The sequence below is a fragment of the Varroa jacobsoni genome, unplaced genomic scaffold, assembly GCF_002532875.2.
Source record: "Varroa jacobsoni isolate VJ856 unplaced genomic scaffold, vjacob_1.0 scaffold_769, whole genome shotgun sequence".
Classification (NCBI taxonomy): Eukaryota; Metazoa; Arthropoda; class Arachnida; order Mesostigmata; family Varroidae; genus Varroa; species Varroa jacobsoni.
The window spans coordinates 65828-83071 of NW_019213671.1; the positions used below are offsets into that span (position 1 = coordinate 65828).

The 17244-nt window shown below is 40.0% G+C and overlaps 1 long non-coding RNA gene across 1 annotated transcript in view; it reads left to right on the plus strand.

Annotated features, from left to right (window-relative positions):
* Positions 1–16968, plus strand: part of LOC111263477 (uncharacterized) — a 59397-nt gene extending 42429 nt beyond the window's left edge. The window contains exon 3 of the long non-coding RNA XR_002682256.2: positions 16842–16968. This is a non-coding gene — a long non-coding RNA (uncharacterized LOC111263477). The remainder of the gene's footprint in view (positions 1–16841) is intronic.
* Positions 16969–17244: the final 276 nt, after the last annotated feature.

Genomic DNA, 17244 nt, shown 5'->3' on the forward strand with positions numbered 1-17244 from the left:
GTTTCTCAGTGAACTGAACGATATTGCTACGGACGAGAGGGCCCCGAGCATTACATCGGTGCCGGACAACCTGTCTGAGTGAGTATAGACAAAAACATAGAAAAAAAACAAAATAAATCACATTTAACTATCGTCGCATAACAGGGGAGCTCAAAAATAGATAGACTCCTTCAGCGGGTCGTTTCGGACTACTGTAGAAGGTAAATCGAGAACGGGAACGGAATGGATTGTGTTTATTATCGTGAAGTTCGAACAAGTGTAGGCCTCAACAACTTTATTAAACGAAGCCTGATGCATCCGACGGGAAGCCGGATTTGCTCTAATGCATTATAACAGGTGACGAAACGTCGTTGTAGGGCTGTATTTCGGAAACAGACACGCAATTGTCTGGGTATCATTTTAAAAACGAGTCTGAATTGGAGAAGGCTGTGGGATTTTAGAAATCAAGGACTCAACTGCGTTGCGCCGACTGGTGCTGGCCCGTTTTGCAATACAAAGTTATACAGAATAGTTCCAATGTCGCTAGATATATCACTAAGTAATTTTAAAAAAGATTGCGTAATTATGCCATCCGCAGTAGTCTTAGACTCTAGTCGCTCAGGGAAACTAAAGGAAATTATTTCGATAAGGGGCAACTGGAATTTAGACGATTGAGGTATATGCATTTTGTACAGAGCCCAATTTTCGGTGCCATTTTTTAAATTTCATTCTGCTACTCGTCGTAAACGTCGGGCAAAATTTGCACTAAGGAGACTATTTAGAAGTATTGAAGAGGCGTTTTTTTTTTTTTTTTTTTTTGTAACATTTATGAAGTCTGTTCACATTTGTAAATCTAGAATAAAACATTCTAAGACAAAATAAATTAGGCCCTGAAAATATTCAACGAAACTAGGCACGGTGCCAGGACCCCTGTTATGTGACTCCATTAGAAATTCCATTGGTGCCAAAATTATAGACAGTTCCTTGGCTGTTAGGAAGTAGATGCATTTGCCTCGAGGTTAGTATACTACCGATTGCGGTCGTCCAAGCTATTGAGACGTCTCAAAACAGCCATACGTGAATGCCATGCTAATTAAATATGGCAGGAAAGATTAATCCATTTCTATCGCTAGGTATTTCCTAAATTCCGCGTGTGTGTTCTTAAAATTGTTCATATGGTCGACACATCACATATCATCATGTGGGTGGTTGGAAGTAATGACAAAATGCCTTAGTGTTAGGCTCTTCTAGGCCCATTGAACGCTTGTCGTTCACTGTTTTTATTTATGGTCGCCAGGGTAAACCGGTACTGTTATATAGGGCGGAAATGTTAGACCGGCTGCCTGGCATTACGTAACGAACCAGATTTACCATGTAAACGTCGCTCACTGATTTTCTGTCACATATGTGTGTACTGATATATTTTCAACTTTCGGTGTTGGGGCTTTGCAACCGTTGGTCTATTTGTATGAATGCACACGACTTTGGCTAAGGACATTCCTTCGTATATGAAAGAAGTTCAACTATCTATTAATCTACTAGCTAGGACTGTGGCTCAGAACTCGAATGGCGAGACTGGCAAAGCCGATCAGAGATATTTCTAGCACTTTGTTCCAGAATACATTTAGTACATATTCCATCTCTTAGGTACCATTCCGATCGGAGTCTTGTTTTTTATTTCGATTTCACTCCCTCTGCTTTATTTTACTAGTTGTCGGGCATATATTTCTGCTGATAATAAAAGTGACGGGTACTATATACGTTCACGTCGATCGAGAAAAACTTCAGTGCACAACTTTTTTCAGTCTCTTCTAAAGTGGCAAACTTTATAGTAAGGAATAGCTGAGAAAAGCAGCTGGTGAAGACACAACTAAATGGTAGATCTTACCTTATCTCTAGCACCATCACTATCCCAGAGACGACTGCTAACGATGCTGACAACAAAGAGAAGAGTTGGAAACATAAATGAGCCTCGCTCTAACGTGTACAGAGATAGTAGCAAAATAAGCGTACCACTGCCGCCATCGGCAAGCTCAATGAGGCATGAAAGCAGGCCAAAGACTTGCATCTGCGAGCGCGATTCGTGGCATTGGCGTGGCCGTCGCAAACACTGCGGGAGCAAATAACGGAAGGTGTACCGCTACAAACTAGTACTACAATCGTTGCTATAGACTGCCATATGGGGTGCTTGTGAGTGTCGTTTGCTGGGCTAAAATCGGTAACGTACTACGAGCGGGAGTTCGAATCTAAGCTTGTCTCTACACTTTATGCGACAATGAAACCGTTGCCAACAGCTCGTTTATGACAACTCCATTGGCATTTCTTATCTAATAGTAGATTGAAAGGTGTTTTATGAAACGTCACCCGGATAATAGTGGGTCTTGCTTGCAGTGTTCACGCAATGCGTTTAAAAATAGATTTAACCAATAAATTTCAATAAAAATATGCGCAATGGGTATCAATGCACGTGGATCAGTAACAAATTACTTAATTTGGTACTTAATCTTACGCTAATATGGTAACTTAATGGTAATAATTACTTAATTAAGACGCTTAATTTGGTAAGGTTAGAGCTCTCGACGATTTAATTTTGCTTTCGCTTCCCCATAATGGAACTTTTATACGGCACACAGTCATGCTTCCGTTTTAGTCGCTTGTTATAATGTGTTTATTTGTTGGTAACGCAAGGACAGACAATTACAGTGCCGAACATAAACGTACGCGCTATTCCTACCTTTAATCGTTAGCATCTTCCTACAGAATAGCCAATTTCGCTTCAAACGCTTGTCGTGGAACATTTTTATAATCTAGGGCACAAATGTGGCTCGTACCAATTTCACTTCAGTCGTCCTGATCAATGTTATCATATGGAGGGCAAACACGTGCGACAATAGGCAATAGGTTCCTGTAATTAAACGAGAAACTGCACGCGGATCTACAAATAAGAGCAAACTTATGCTTTTTTTTTTTCGAGTGTCCTGTGCATCGATCAATCTTTCTGTTTTTTGTAGCAGCGTTGCTCAATGTTTAGCTCAGTGTTTGGCGCTTGCGGTTATCTGAGGCGACTGCCCTTCTCTCAAGTAAATGTTGATTATCTATAAGCAGTTCTAAAAGGTGAAATATCAAAAAGAGACAAATACGATAGAGAGTAGGAAATACTTTGGCTTCATAATAACTCCCTTCAGCTTCATTTACAATGTCCGTTTTAGGTTTGAATTAGTGACTGATTAACGAACTTCCAGACAAAATATCATCGGATTATATAGTTATTACCTGATGAAAGGAAACATACGTTTTTGCTGCTTACATAGACATCGGAATATCACTGTTAGTAAAACAAATTTGTCGAGGCAGCCAATCGGAAGTACATGATGTACTTTGGCAGATACAAAAAGGGCAAATGCTCTGATTACATGGCGTTAGATAGCCGGTATGATCCACACTACAATTTAACACGAATTTCTCCCGTCCCATTGCTGGATTGTATCTTGTCACAATCCCAGCTTTTCACAAAATTGGCAAATTTTACTGTTTGCATCGTGCGACCTGGGAATCAAAGAGAAGCACGTATGAAGGTGCGAGTTTTAATGGAATGGTGTCGCTTCCCTGAAAGCCACCATCTGTCCTGGACTCCATTGTGTTTCGTTCTGTTCCGATAGTTGATGTTTACTTCATTCTTACTAGCGCCTTGTTAGTGCTAATCGCCAACCCGACAACGCGTCTGCCCTTCAGAAACCCAGGAAAATCTGACCGGCGAGTCTGAGTACGAACTATCGGAGGTCTTGTTATGACAATAGTCGCAGAGCAGAACCTAACCGACAGATGCTTCTATGTTAAATGCTGCTTGTCAACGAATAGAGCAAAAGCAGCTTAATGTGTTACTGCGGAAACCATAGGCATGGCCAAAAATTCTAAATCAATTTTTACCTCTCTTCTTAATAAAACCGTTTACAGGAGTGAAAGCTAGCTTATTGAAAAATACGACTAATCAGAAAAAAATCGCGTCTAATTTTTGATAAAATTTCACAGAACCAAGATGCCGCATGATAGATGAATGTTCGTAGCTAACTATTTTGCCAATTTACGAATTGTTTACCAATAGTAGTTGTGTTTTCAAGCGGTTTTCATCGACCTCGGATATCCCACCAGATATATTATTAAATATGTGTGTTTTAGTTATTATGTTATGGCAAGCGAACTTCGGGACTTCCATTTTGATGGATGAATACCCCTTGAGCGACTTTGTCGTTTCTTTAAATAACTTTTCCTATTAAATTTCCCACAGATCTGTAGTGAATATACATATAAACCATTCAATTTTTTTTAACAAAAAAAAAAGTTGAGATTACAAAGTAATTCTATGAAACTTTTAGAATTTATAAGACGCGTAAAAATAGTAAATCAGCGCAATTCGGACCACTGGACTGGCTTCTCCAATAAGTATAAAAGAATATAACTTTTTTTGAACTTCCTTAAACTTCTATCGAGCTGTAAAGAAATGTATGTGCCTACTTAGTTTTCCCACCACAGTCTCGCCAAATAATTAAATTTTTCAAAACAGGAAGAGTAGACTGCATTTTTCTGAAGTTATCCTATTCATTTATACTAATTTACCGTACTGGGGGCTACATGGGCAGAGAATGGATGAAGCTATAAATTATTTTTTTGGACATATGTTGAACAAAACGCCAACAATTTCAATACAAGACCATTTGTTCCCCTTTGATGGTTTATGTTCAATAACACACGTGTGTAAAAATGCGCACCAACAAAATACATATATATATATATACTTATATATAAGATCAACAATAATCATTTATTCGTACCATCCTTAAGTTGTAGCATTTATGAACTTGAAAGGTTTGAAAGGACAAGGTTTACAGCATAGTTACCCAGCCTACGATAATATCAATGTACCAGGCTCCTGAGCGAGGGTAGCAAAGGACAACAACCTGCATGGCATTTATCACAGTCTCCCGTATCTATTACAAATAGATTCCTCGCTCGATAATTGTAACGGAAGCTGTGTACTAAAAACGGATAACCACGTGACGATTTGCTATTGTCTTTTATCGTTCCTGTGTTGAAAAATTCATCATGAAAACCCATCTGCTGAGACACCCAAAGAAAGCCGCAGTTGCCGGCAGCCTAAAACAAGATCTTAGATCCCGATGAGCAGCGGAATGTTGGCAAGGGGGTGAAATAATCAGTTTTCTGCCGCACGACAGAAGCGCAAAGCCTGAAGAAAAAGGCCTCTATTTGGTCAAGTAGTTTGAGGTGTTTCCTAGGTCAAGGTCCTGCCGAATTATATTTACCCCGTAGGCCACTACCAGCACCGCTGTGAAGTCGAGTTGGCGCAGTCTGTCATCAGAAAATATCAACAATTACAGATTTTACAGAGAAATCGAACGAACTATTATAACTTACCTCAGAAGACGACGCGGCCCAGAGAGGTTATTTCCGCATTCGTTGTGCCGCATTTCAGTGTCTTCAATCGCATGTTACAAGTGGTTGCGTTTGGAAAAAGCTCCGATTACCGCGCTTCTATAGCGCGATTTGCAATATTGCCGATCGGCGCTTCATATTGCGGGTAATCAAGACAATACTATGTTTAACCGTAAATCAAATCCTCCGTACAAAAAGTACTATTATTTCGACAGTTACATAGGCCTAAACGCGCTCCGATCGGCTTTGGAAAACGATGCATGTTATCATAGGTAAGCCTTATTTCTAGTTCAAGATGCATCTGCCAGCATTTTAACTTTAAAAGCTTATCTTCTCGGTGTGTAGCAAAACTTCGTAAGAACTTATAGTAGAATGATCATAGGCCTTCATAGGGCTATTATGTCATAATCATAAGCTATTGTTTTTCCTATTCAAGATCACAACTTTTTTTTTCATAGGTAGGACAGATTGTTCTGTCCAAAATTAGCCGTCCGTATAGCTCCACTTCTGGCGTATATTACCCCACCTTGTTGGGCTTTTTGTAATCGATGCTGGGATTCGTGTTTCTAATTCGTCACTAACAGTTGTTCTATGAATACATCTTGGGTATTTCTGCTTCATCAATAAACGTTTCATACGATCTGGAACAACAGGAATAGTAAAATTTCAAGGGATAATTAACCGAGGCGTATGGTTGAATTCCGCATATGTGTACCTGCATTCTCGTCATTACGTTGACTCAGCGATTAGATAGGATTCAGGTAGTATACATGACTGAAACGATTATGACCTAAAATCTTATGACTTATAACTTAAAAATTGACTTAAAATTGAAAATAATATAGAACTATTCTAACTTCCTAGGTAAAAAACAAGGCATAGGAACACAGCAGACAGGTTGTACCTTATGAAATTTATTTCAGTCCACAAACCTAGGCGATGGGGCATTCAGCTGTATAACAGCAGTAATTGGAATCAAATTCCTCTCCGTTAGTTGGTAATAGCCGTTATTTCTAATTTAAGCATTATCCTCACTTCATAATTACTGTATAATGAAGTAGGCCACACTCGAATGTTTTCGTAAGGTTCTAACTAGGAAGAGACACGACTCTATATGAGTTTCTCGAGCCGAAATTTACAGATTTTTCTTATAACGAATTGCAAGTTTTTATATTTTGGTATTATTATTTTTTTTTTTTAGAGTGAAATACTTTTAGGGCAAAGTAGGACTTATTATTATTAAATAATAAAACAACCAGGCGAAACAACAACATATGCAGACTATGTCAAATATAAAACAGTTTTGCGTAAGTCGTCACAAAATCATATTCACACACTGGTTCAATAGGATAGATTTAGTAGTAACAATTTTAAACAAAGCTGAATTGATTTAGTTTTAAAAAAAAACGCCATATAAGGATACATTTTACGTTTATTTAAATTGCGACAATAGTAAGTACTAAAGTAAACGAGGTTAGGGACTTATTTCATATCGAAGCTTAACAGTACTCCATTCGCTTAGTGTGATATTTTTAGGCAAATTTGACAAATTCAATTCTTCATAACAGATAACAAGCGTGCAAATAGCCCTCTTTTTATTCTCGGTGTATTAAATCAACGGGGCAACGACGTAATTTGACCCACTTGAGTCCGTTGTCTAAATCCGCAAAGAGCAGGCTTACAATGGGGGTGCCAACCCCCGACATGAAGCATTGTACGCCATGGTGCTTCCCTTGATTGATGACTATATGGTCTGTTGTATCAGTGAGAGATGGACTCACGATCTGTGTGGCCTTTATAGACGAACATACGTATAGAAACGCATTGCTGCATTTTCTACATTTTCACACAACGCAAAATAGAATATAGCAGGCAACGACCGAACTGTAAAAGAAACGTTTTGGGTACATATAGAGATACGGAAGATAGAAAATTCTTGATATTGAATTGTTTGTTTTACATTAAAAACAGATACTCGAGCTGATTCACTGGAGTTCCACAGCAGCGCTTACACCCTTTCCACTTCACTCACAAGTCACTTGTGAACGCCCATCACACAAATACAATCTAAATCTTTGACTTAATGCAAAACCGGGTCAGAACTTAAGCTGAACTTTCGTGATATAACGACCAGTTTATCAATGTATACGATTTGGTGAAGATTTTACGCAAATATTATGCATATAGTGATTTATAACATTCAGAATTGTCACAACTCTTATAACTTTCCCGCTGTTCTATTTCATTTTCTATGACATCGTTGTACACTCCAAGAGTTTGGTCGTCTCTGGAAATCTCCATCTACAATGACATCGTCTCCAACGTCGTCACAATCAAACGGCAGATGTCGTCGGTGATGTCGCAATATTAGCAACAGCGGCAATGGTAACAAACAAAATAGCAACAAATTCCTAAATCAGATTTTGCACCGAGCATTTGAGCTTCTGCGCGGTTCGCAACTCGCTCTCCACCTTGTGCCTCCTAAACGAAAAGATAGGAGCAAAATGAAGGGTGAGGGCTGAGATATAGGCGAGTGCTGGATGTGAATTATTGGCATTTCTTATGTCTTCGCGCCACAGCCGCTGCTTTCCCACCGCACATCATTGTTTTTTGCAGGACCGCGTTCTCCTTGTCCTACGGCCAGTGCCACTACTCCTGTACTACGGCATCTACTTGTACCGTGCTGTAATTGCCCCCCCCCCCCCCCCTGAAAATAAAAGAAACAAGGCTTCGTCAGACGCCCTCGGCGTTCGCCCCTACGACAGGCCCCGGACACCCTGTTGCACGTGACAGTGGGGTGTCTCCTAGCGAAAGTTCTGCAAGCGAGATGACAGGAAGAAGATTGCGCTGTTCGCAACGGCAGCATTTGGGAAAAATGAAACGAGGCGGGCATGTTATGTTCGCAGCCCCCTACAAAGGCTCCACCACTTCATTCTATACAGGGCAGCCCAAAAAAAGAATTCAGTCGTGCGCCAGGGAGGCAAGCGGCAGATGTGCCTTGTACAGCCCATAGGTGCAAATATCGCTAAATAAAATGACTTTACTTCTAGCAACCAGTTCAGCCCCGACGATTTTTTTACAGCTCATCGAGAGGGGCAGGAAAGCAGAAAAAGAGAGAAGGAAATAGGTTGACAATGAATGTGGAGAGGTCGGAGGCAAAGGGAGAACTGTACACAAGGTGCCGACGATACGAGAATCGTTGGGGAAGTGTTTTACCCCCACCCTCCCGTTAATGTGCAACTGCCGCATCGAGGTACGGCTGACAATGATTTATAAATAAGGCAATGTTGCTGTTTATCTGCTGTCCCTAATCAGGCTTCAAGTGAGATGCAAAACATGATACGCATAGAAGCTTGTCATATGTGATTTATATTGTGTTTGAAGCGGCTTCTGTCTTACTAGACGAAAGTCGCATTTGTGTGTTCCGCTAATTGTTACTACAAGCATTTTCGCGATCAGTGCTAGTAACGCCCAGTGCTTTGCTTTGGCAGATTTAATGATCTTCATTACGCAGCTATTTTACCGAATCTAATTCAAAGTGGCGGTATCTAGACTTGACTGAATTCACGTTCAACCTTTTTATGATGTTTCCCACATGCTATCCCGTGCATGTTTATCTATTTCGGTTTTTATGAGGCAGGCACGTATTACGGTAACTCAGCCACTGGTACAATATTTCCGAAAAAGACACGTTTGAGTTCAATAGAAAGTGCAAAATCTTTAATATGCGAGTGAGCGATATATTTCAGGAAAATATTCCCAGGCAAGAATCACTCTGGTCTTCTGAACGCCTCTTCGTACACGCTAGGTCCTAAGGTAAACACGCCACCTCCATAATTGTTGTCTAAATTTAATTTCGGTTCCACACTGGCTTCTGATTGTACTAGCAGACGCTATAAAACCTTATATTAAGCATTTCTATTATTCAATCGACATGATCATACGTATTACGGACTGCCTACTACTTAAAAAGAGATCATACGAGTAATCTATCTAAAGTCTATAGCTGAAAACAGGTTCCTAGTTCAGGGTCTATCCGGATGCGTCATGCTCCAGATGTAAACTATTTATATAAATTAAATTGTCGTATTAAACGGATACCAAGGATAATCACACTGCTAGGTCTTGACGGTGCTGATATCAACACCAAACATTTTAACACCGAAATAGGCGGACTTGGACAGCCCAACGGCGAACATTGCATCGACCATCTTTCAATCATCCCTGACCTAAGGACTGTAGTTCCATCGAGGGCTTAACCATTGCATTAGCATCATCTCAGCCGATGATTCTTCTAGTTGTCGATACGGTAGTAACCCATAGCAAAATAAGACGAGGTTTGTATGTATATTAATACATCAAATCGTACGCCAAGATCCACAAGTTGCCAATAACTTATCTCTGCGCTTATCTTAGTTGATATAATAAGTTTAAGAATTATCGAAGAACGTTCAATCAATTTTCACCTAGACAGCAGCCTATTTTTCAGCCATAACGCTCCGTCAGCAACAAGTATGCAAAATACTCCTTAAAGCTCCAAGTGAATATTATATCCATAAATGCACGAAAAATGTTTTTGGCCTAGCTGACGTTCTTCGCCAACTCTATACATCAGGCTAATGTCGTTCATTAACACGGCGCACTGGGCGACGTACATCGGACTAAGACTCGCTTACATTTACGCCCGTACCAACCATATACACTATTACAGCCCATATATATATAATACATACAATGTAGTGCGTGCTCCGACGGGTGGCTACATTCAATCTATATTACGTACTGCTACCTTAGTTATTACTATTAGTCATGGCACCATAGTAGCGTGAGACTCTTGAGGGCTGTTTTATTCCCCGGAGGAGAGGAAGACTTAGAAGAACGAGGTGTGTCGTGTCATGACGCCTTATGGACTGAATGGAAGCAGCTACTTTGCGATCTCGTCGTCTTCGTCGTAAGCTCCACGGCACGCAACCATATAACGCTCTTGACAGCGCAGGCCAGTACTGGACTCTATTCGAGGGCTTCCGTTAAGGCTCGACTCGTTCCCGCTTTCTCTACACTGTTCCACATTTCGTGCTCTTTTCCTTTTCATCCCACAAAACGCATATACACGAACGCCTACTCATTCCGTTACCCCGCCCCTCTTACGCCCCCCGCGTCCATAAAATCTTTAGACCACATAGATGTGGTAAAAGGTGGTAGACGGGATGGACGAGGAGCAAGCGGAGCGGTGGGTCCTGAGCGCATGCTTCACGCTCCGTATTGCTGGAACTACTGCTGCCACATAACCGCTACTACGTAGAACATCGGCGTACCGCAAAAGAATACAGTATCTAACAGCAGCTGACTGGCTTCGCATATGTTAGTAGGAGACTAGCTGCAAAAGTGGCGCCTGACATACAATGAAGAAACGTGGGCCAATTTTTGATGACACTTGTAAAACCCGATCCATTTCGGTGTTCTAGTATGTGTTCGTATATTTGCGTGGAAGGGTTAATGATATTTGGAAAGCAGGCGCTGAAAGTTCTCACTGAAAGCAGGGGAAAGTGAATAGGATATCTAAAAATTGTTCGCGTCATAAATATACATAGAATATGTAATACTAACTTGTGTAAACCATAGCAAAACAGTACGTTCTCATAATTAATATGACATTATTTCGCCAGGTACCAATCGAATTCAGCTAAGCATAGAATTCGGGGAGATCGTCACGTTATAAAAAATAGATTATTTATTATGGGTAAAAGTAGTCATTGGATTCGATGTACGCATTTGTCTATGTATATAGCAGGTATAAGTATTTCGTATGATCAGCTAGTGACATCCGACTGATTCCTTTTTTCCTAGCGTTACGTAATCAACAAGGTGCTACCAGAGAGGCGATTTCTGTCAACGTCTCTTAGTAAGTTACTGTTCACGAGGAAGAATCCGCCGAATGGCTAACTGATCATCCCTCTTAGTTTAACCTAACCTAACTTTAACCGAAGGTTCAATTCTTTCTTCGCATTACCCGTTTGGCCTAGGCTCACTACAAGGGTTAGCCAATTAATACGTAGGGAAATAGAGAAAAAAGCACGAGCACGAGCAAGAATACACACATTTAGAGTCACAATCGCACATAGCTGAAGTGACAGGTGACTTGTTTGCCAAGGTTGATCTAGCAAAAGGTTCGCGGTAATGAGGATTAGACCTTCGAGAAGGTTGTACAGCATGGACGGGACTGTGTGAGACACAAACTGCAATATACTAGTCCGTTTCTACAACGGCAGCAGGCGACCTTTGTGTGCGACGGGAACATGTCGTGCAGGTAGATGCCGGTATTGACATACGCCAGTGTATTACAGTGACAATAATACAGGGGGCTCAGGTACGATACAAGTAGATGGGTGGCGCCGGAGCAATATAGCATAGCTGATATCGAATTAGCTGACCGACAAGCCAGCAGCATCCGCCGAAGCCTATTTCGTCTGCACGGTCAGTGATGCATCTATCCATCGTGATTCTCCCTCTCGCTGTTAGTCTGCAGAGTGTTGGCAAGTGTGCTAACGGGGGCGTTGAGCAGAAGACTTCAAGGGCTTGATTCACTTAGCTGGCTCGATGCCGTGGTGTAGTAATGCATCTTTGCTTCATTCATGCAGATCCGCGTGTGCATTGGCGTCCTAATCGGAGGACAGGTACAAGTAAAACAGGATGAACATAAAGCTAGAGTATATATCGCCGATAAGATAATAACATTTATGTCTGAATCGACAGCTTCCAAGATCTATGAAGCGGGGAAACCATGCGAAGTAGCTTTGCCATTCAGTAAAAAGTTGCGTTAACTTTACTTATGATGTCGAAAAAAAAGTGGGCTTATGATATATTTTTGAGAACGAAGATAGTATGTTTATGAATTCTAACATCTATATGGAGCGGAACGTTGTTGAGGACTTGTATCCAAAAAATCCTCAATATGATTTACCATAAAGAACACTGAAACGTTTCACAGTGCTGTTATTTAATATATCGGGTTATACAAAAAAGTACAAAGCCATTTGTTGATAGGCAAGAGAGCTTTAGAATCGTATAATTTGCACATAATAAGCAGACAAACTGCTAATTTCAAACGTCTTGCTAATCTTATAGAGCAAAAGCATTACAAGCAAGGCGTTCGATATAAGTAGCCTTAAACGGCATTGGATTACTACGTACATTTAAATTGCTGCAAAGTGTTTGGACCATATTTATCTTAAGTACTTAATTAAACATTCTAACATCAGCGGCCTAAAGAGCTTGATCTATAAATCCAAATAACGGATCTTCCAAAAATACTACATTTTGCAGTGATCTTGCAAATCTATCCGTTCTGGATTCTGTCAAATACTTCAATACGTATATGCCGATAAGAGCGCTATATCTCCGATGATCACTACGTGAGCTAGAAAATTATAGGACTATTATAAAGGACTTAGTTTCTTTATCGACGAATCAGCGTAACGCGGTATTGCATGCCGGATTTGCGGTTGAATAGTAACGTCCGCACAAACACCTACGAAAGGACTTGTAAGGCCTTTCAGATCGTGAATAGGGTATAAACAAACTATCCATGTCTAAAGAAATAGAGTAATCCGAGCAAACGAAACGATATCGTTGCTGCTTTGATAAATGATCATGATAATCTTTGATCATAATTCATTCATCGTCCAACATTTTTCCCATTGTCATCTTCTGTGTGTGGCATAAGTGGAACAAAATGCGGCATAATTTTTTATTAGCAACGCTCGTTGTTTACTCGTTTTCCGCTATTAAATAGAGGCGCTGTCAAAACTTCTATTCCAAATGCTTATAGATCTATGACCCATATAGTATGTATCTCATGCAGCTTTATGAGACATTGTTTTATCAAACTAGGTAAGCCGTTACCCGCCACAATGCTAAGGTTCCTTTGATTCGTTACAGCTTCTAAAAAACATTATTTTGTTATTTTACCGGACACACTAAAACAATACATACAAAGTCTCTATCGATATTTGTGTGTAGCTAGCACGCATACAGACATGTCTGTCGAGGTCCGACCCCATGCTGTCAAAGACTGCACGTCCAATTTTCCCACAATATAGGTGTGTGAATAGTTAATTGTTGCCGTGATTCGTACCAAACGTTCGCAGACATGTTTCGGATCTAAGAATACTGACTCGTGACTCTGAAATATAGTTGTCACGTATAGTACCCGAAACAAGCAGCAAGGGCGAATTTTCTGAGCCAGCCTACATGTCTGACCTGTCCCCTCATCACGGAAAGCGTTACATTTGACAAAGCGGTAAAAAAATTGAGAGAAAAGTAATTGAGGCCGAAGGGATGTCCAACAAAGCAGGTCTGATCAAGATTCGGAACGTGAAAGCGACTTCAGCGCAACTCTAAATATATCGTTGTTGTGAAAATAATACTGAGACTAAGATACACAAGCTATAATTCATCTCTAAACGATCGGTTACGATTACACATCTGGATTCCGGCTTGGAACCATGACCTTTTCATTTTTCATTACGTAGTTATCGTGCTCATATGACGACAATATATATAATAACCACATGTCGCACGCTGAATGGCTATCTGCTCCGAAGAGTTGTCTTCTTAAACACTCGACCGTCAAAAAGGTGTAAGCGAGCTCGGCTATCAGAAGCATGATTCTGAGTCATGTAACTGACAAAACTATAACTAACTATCTGGTACAAGCACGAATCTGTTAACAAGAGCAACTTAACCAGCTTTCTGGTAGGGAGTCACTGAAATCGTCCAAAAAACCTCATCTTGTTTAGACCAAAAGTGCAGCCCTTTCAGACTGGCCACGTCAAGTAAATTGATTGGAAATATGACTAGAGAAATACGTTTTACTAGCAGGAAGCAATTAGCTAAAATTATCAGGCATACTGTCCGTTTTAAAGTTATTGAGAATTCAACGCAGAAACCACATGCCCAAAGTGGTTTTTAACGGACACCTTGGAAGTGTTGCCCTCGATCGCCTGACGATAACCTTCTATGCTGCCACTCCGCTGTGGATATCGAAGATCGAGAAAGGCATTGTCCGTCACTAAACAAGCCCGATTCTTCTAACCTTCGCGGGATTCTGAGCAAGTTCCAAAGCTGCAATTATACCAGGATTTCTTATTTTAGTTCTGTAAGCGATCGCCACCTTCGTTACCCCAAGCACTAACTAGAATTTAAGAATTAAGAAAGTAATAGGAAGCGATTAAGTCATCTGAACCGGTTGCTAAGTTACGCTCTTCATTAGTTAGAGTTATTTTCTGCAAACGTAAACGTTGCGCGCTTTTAGCTAAGCGTTTCAAAAATAGCTGTTCTTAAATTTTGATTTTTATGTAATCTCAGTAGCGGTTCAATTGTTTGTACGAATATCGATTTGTGTGTTGTCATAGAGGATATACCTGAGACATATATAAATGTTTCAAGGTAATTGGTGTTTTTGCTAACTTAACAGACGAACGTCCGCGTTTGTATCAGCAGTGATGATACAAATGAATAACATGATAATCTGTTACTTGCTAAAGAGATATAAAGTTAATGCGATTGGGGATTAATGTTAAATTGGTGTTCCATGCATGGAGCGCACATGTGCATTTTGTGGGTTTTTCCATGAACAGAGTTTACTGAATATTGCAAAGTGTATAAACGTATATCCCTATACAAAGAAGAAGGACACCCTATTTTACTGACGAAGAAACGTTGCTTTGAAATGTCCACATTATCAAATTGGCACTATTTTGTGAGATGCACACTAGCCAGACATTTGGTACTTTGTGGGTTTTTCTTCTAATAAAACAATCAAAAGCATTAATTGTATTATTTCAAAAATGATGCTGGGTGTAAAAAACTTCTAACAATAGAACGTTAATGTAATACTGTGCGACATAGTATACCATACGTCAGCATTTTACGGCGGTAAAAACTACTTGCGAAATTAAGCAAAAAATCATACTTCATGTATTGTGTGATATAAAACAGCAGCACTATTTACGTATCATATCTTAAACTTTGATCTATTGTAACACATCCTATGTATGTGTCTACCTTGAGGGACCATAAAATAAAAATGACGGTCTAGGCCGTACTTGGCGCAGTTCTGATGAATTGTTTATGTTTCATCGTATCTGGATAGAGCCAGAGGTGTCTAACCGTACGTCTTGGCTGATCTATAATGCCGCTACATATCGATTGGCGGACAAGGCTTTTATGCTTTACTTGGGTCTGAACTAGCGGGCCCTTTGTCGTTCATATTCCCGACCGTAAAAGTATTAAATGAGCACTATAGCCAAAAGACCGAGGAGCGAATGGACGCTTAGGTGAATAATGGTATCAGGGGAGATGAAAGCTGATCAGTCAGCCTATCGAAATATTGAACGAAAGCGGCTAATTCTATAAAAAAAAAAAAAAAAGCTACTTTATTATGAGGTGGTCGGAGGTTACTTTTAAGTAGTATATCTAAGAAGTCTTGGGTTCGTTAATATCAAAAAAAAAAAAAGAAGATTTAGCAGTGCAATTTGAATGAATGCGTTAAAAGGAATAATAACGGTCAACTTTTCTGATAGATGCCGTTTAAAGTAATGAGCTTCACCGTAAGCCTTCATGGATCTTTGGTCCTAATAGGATAAATTTATATTCTAGACTACAGACGCAGCTCAAAAATGATTGCCCATTTATAAACAGGATTTAGTTCATGCTTCAACCGTATAGGTTAAAAATAAAACTTATTAGAAGAGAGAAGTAGTACAGCGGACCACAGACGCATTACATAAATGTCGTGCTGGTAATTAGTAGACATTTTTTACTTATCGCAAAAATAATAGCAATTTCACGACCATTTGTTACAGATTTAATGTTATGCGCTATTTACAAACAAGACTAGCTTAGCGTGTACACGCAAACTGTAACCAACGTAACAAGTCCAAACGTATTTTACGTACATTCATATTATTCAATAGCCTCTTCAGCGTTCTCGAGTCTTTTAACAGTTGTGACTAAATGTCTACGTTTATCACTAACGGAGGCGTTTTATTAATTACTGTTATAAAACCTTCATTTTTGCTTTCATTTCTATCAAACAATGATCGCAATGGAAGGCAGATCTATTGTAGGGGGACCCGTGAGTCGTGCGTACCTAGAGAAGGGTGGACGACGCTGAGACTTATAAATAAAACTATTTCATTGACTCATGCGTAAATTCTTCACGCCGATTGTGTGAAGAATGACGAATTTAGGCTACCCTCAGCAGTTAGGACATGCGTTTTAGGATTATGTATAAGAAGATCTGATAGCCAGGATAGGTGTGGAACTGGATCATTCGCAATTTAGTTTGTCTTACAAGTTTGTAAGGCAAATAAGTTTATCTTACTTGTTTGACATTGTAACTCTGTTTTTAGAACAAGCGGCTGAAGGAGCTTCAACCAGAGGAATATGCTAGAGAGGTGGCGTAACATGAATCATTATGGATGCTCGGTAAGGGAATCAGCGTTACGAATAGGCCGGTGTGCACCTTTACAATGAATAAAATAAAAAGAAAAACATAAATGCTGCTATAATAGGGAGCCGTCAATGAATCTGTGACGCGATCTTCTGATGGAGAGTTTCTTATTCAAATGAGTGTCGCTTGCAAGGTTCATACTACCCGGCCAAGGTTAGCTCTACCTATTAGTCGCGAACGAGCAATTCTCCACAGTAAGCACGAAAACTAGGACAACACGAAAAGATGTCGCGTACGATATGGTCAAAAAAGCTCCAGTGATCTTAGAAGCAAAGCATTTTAGTGCCTATATTTACTTGTGT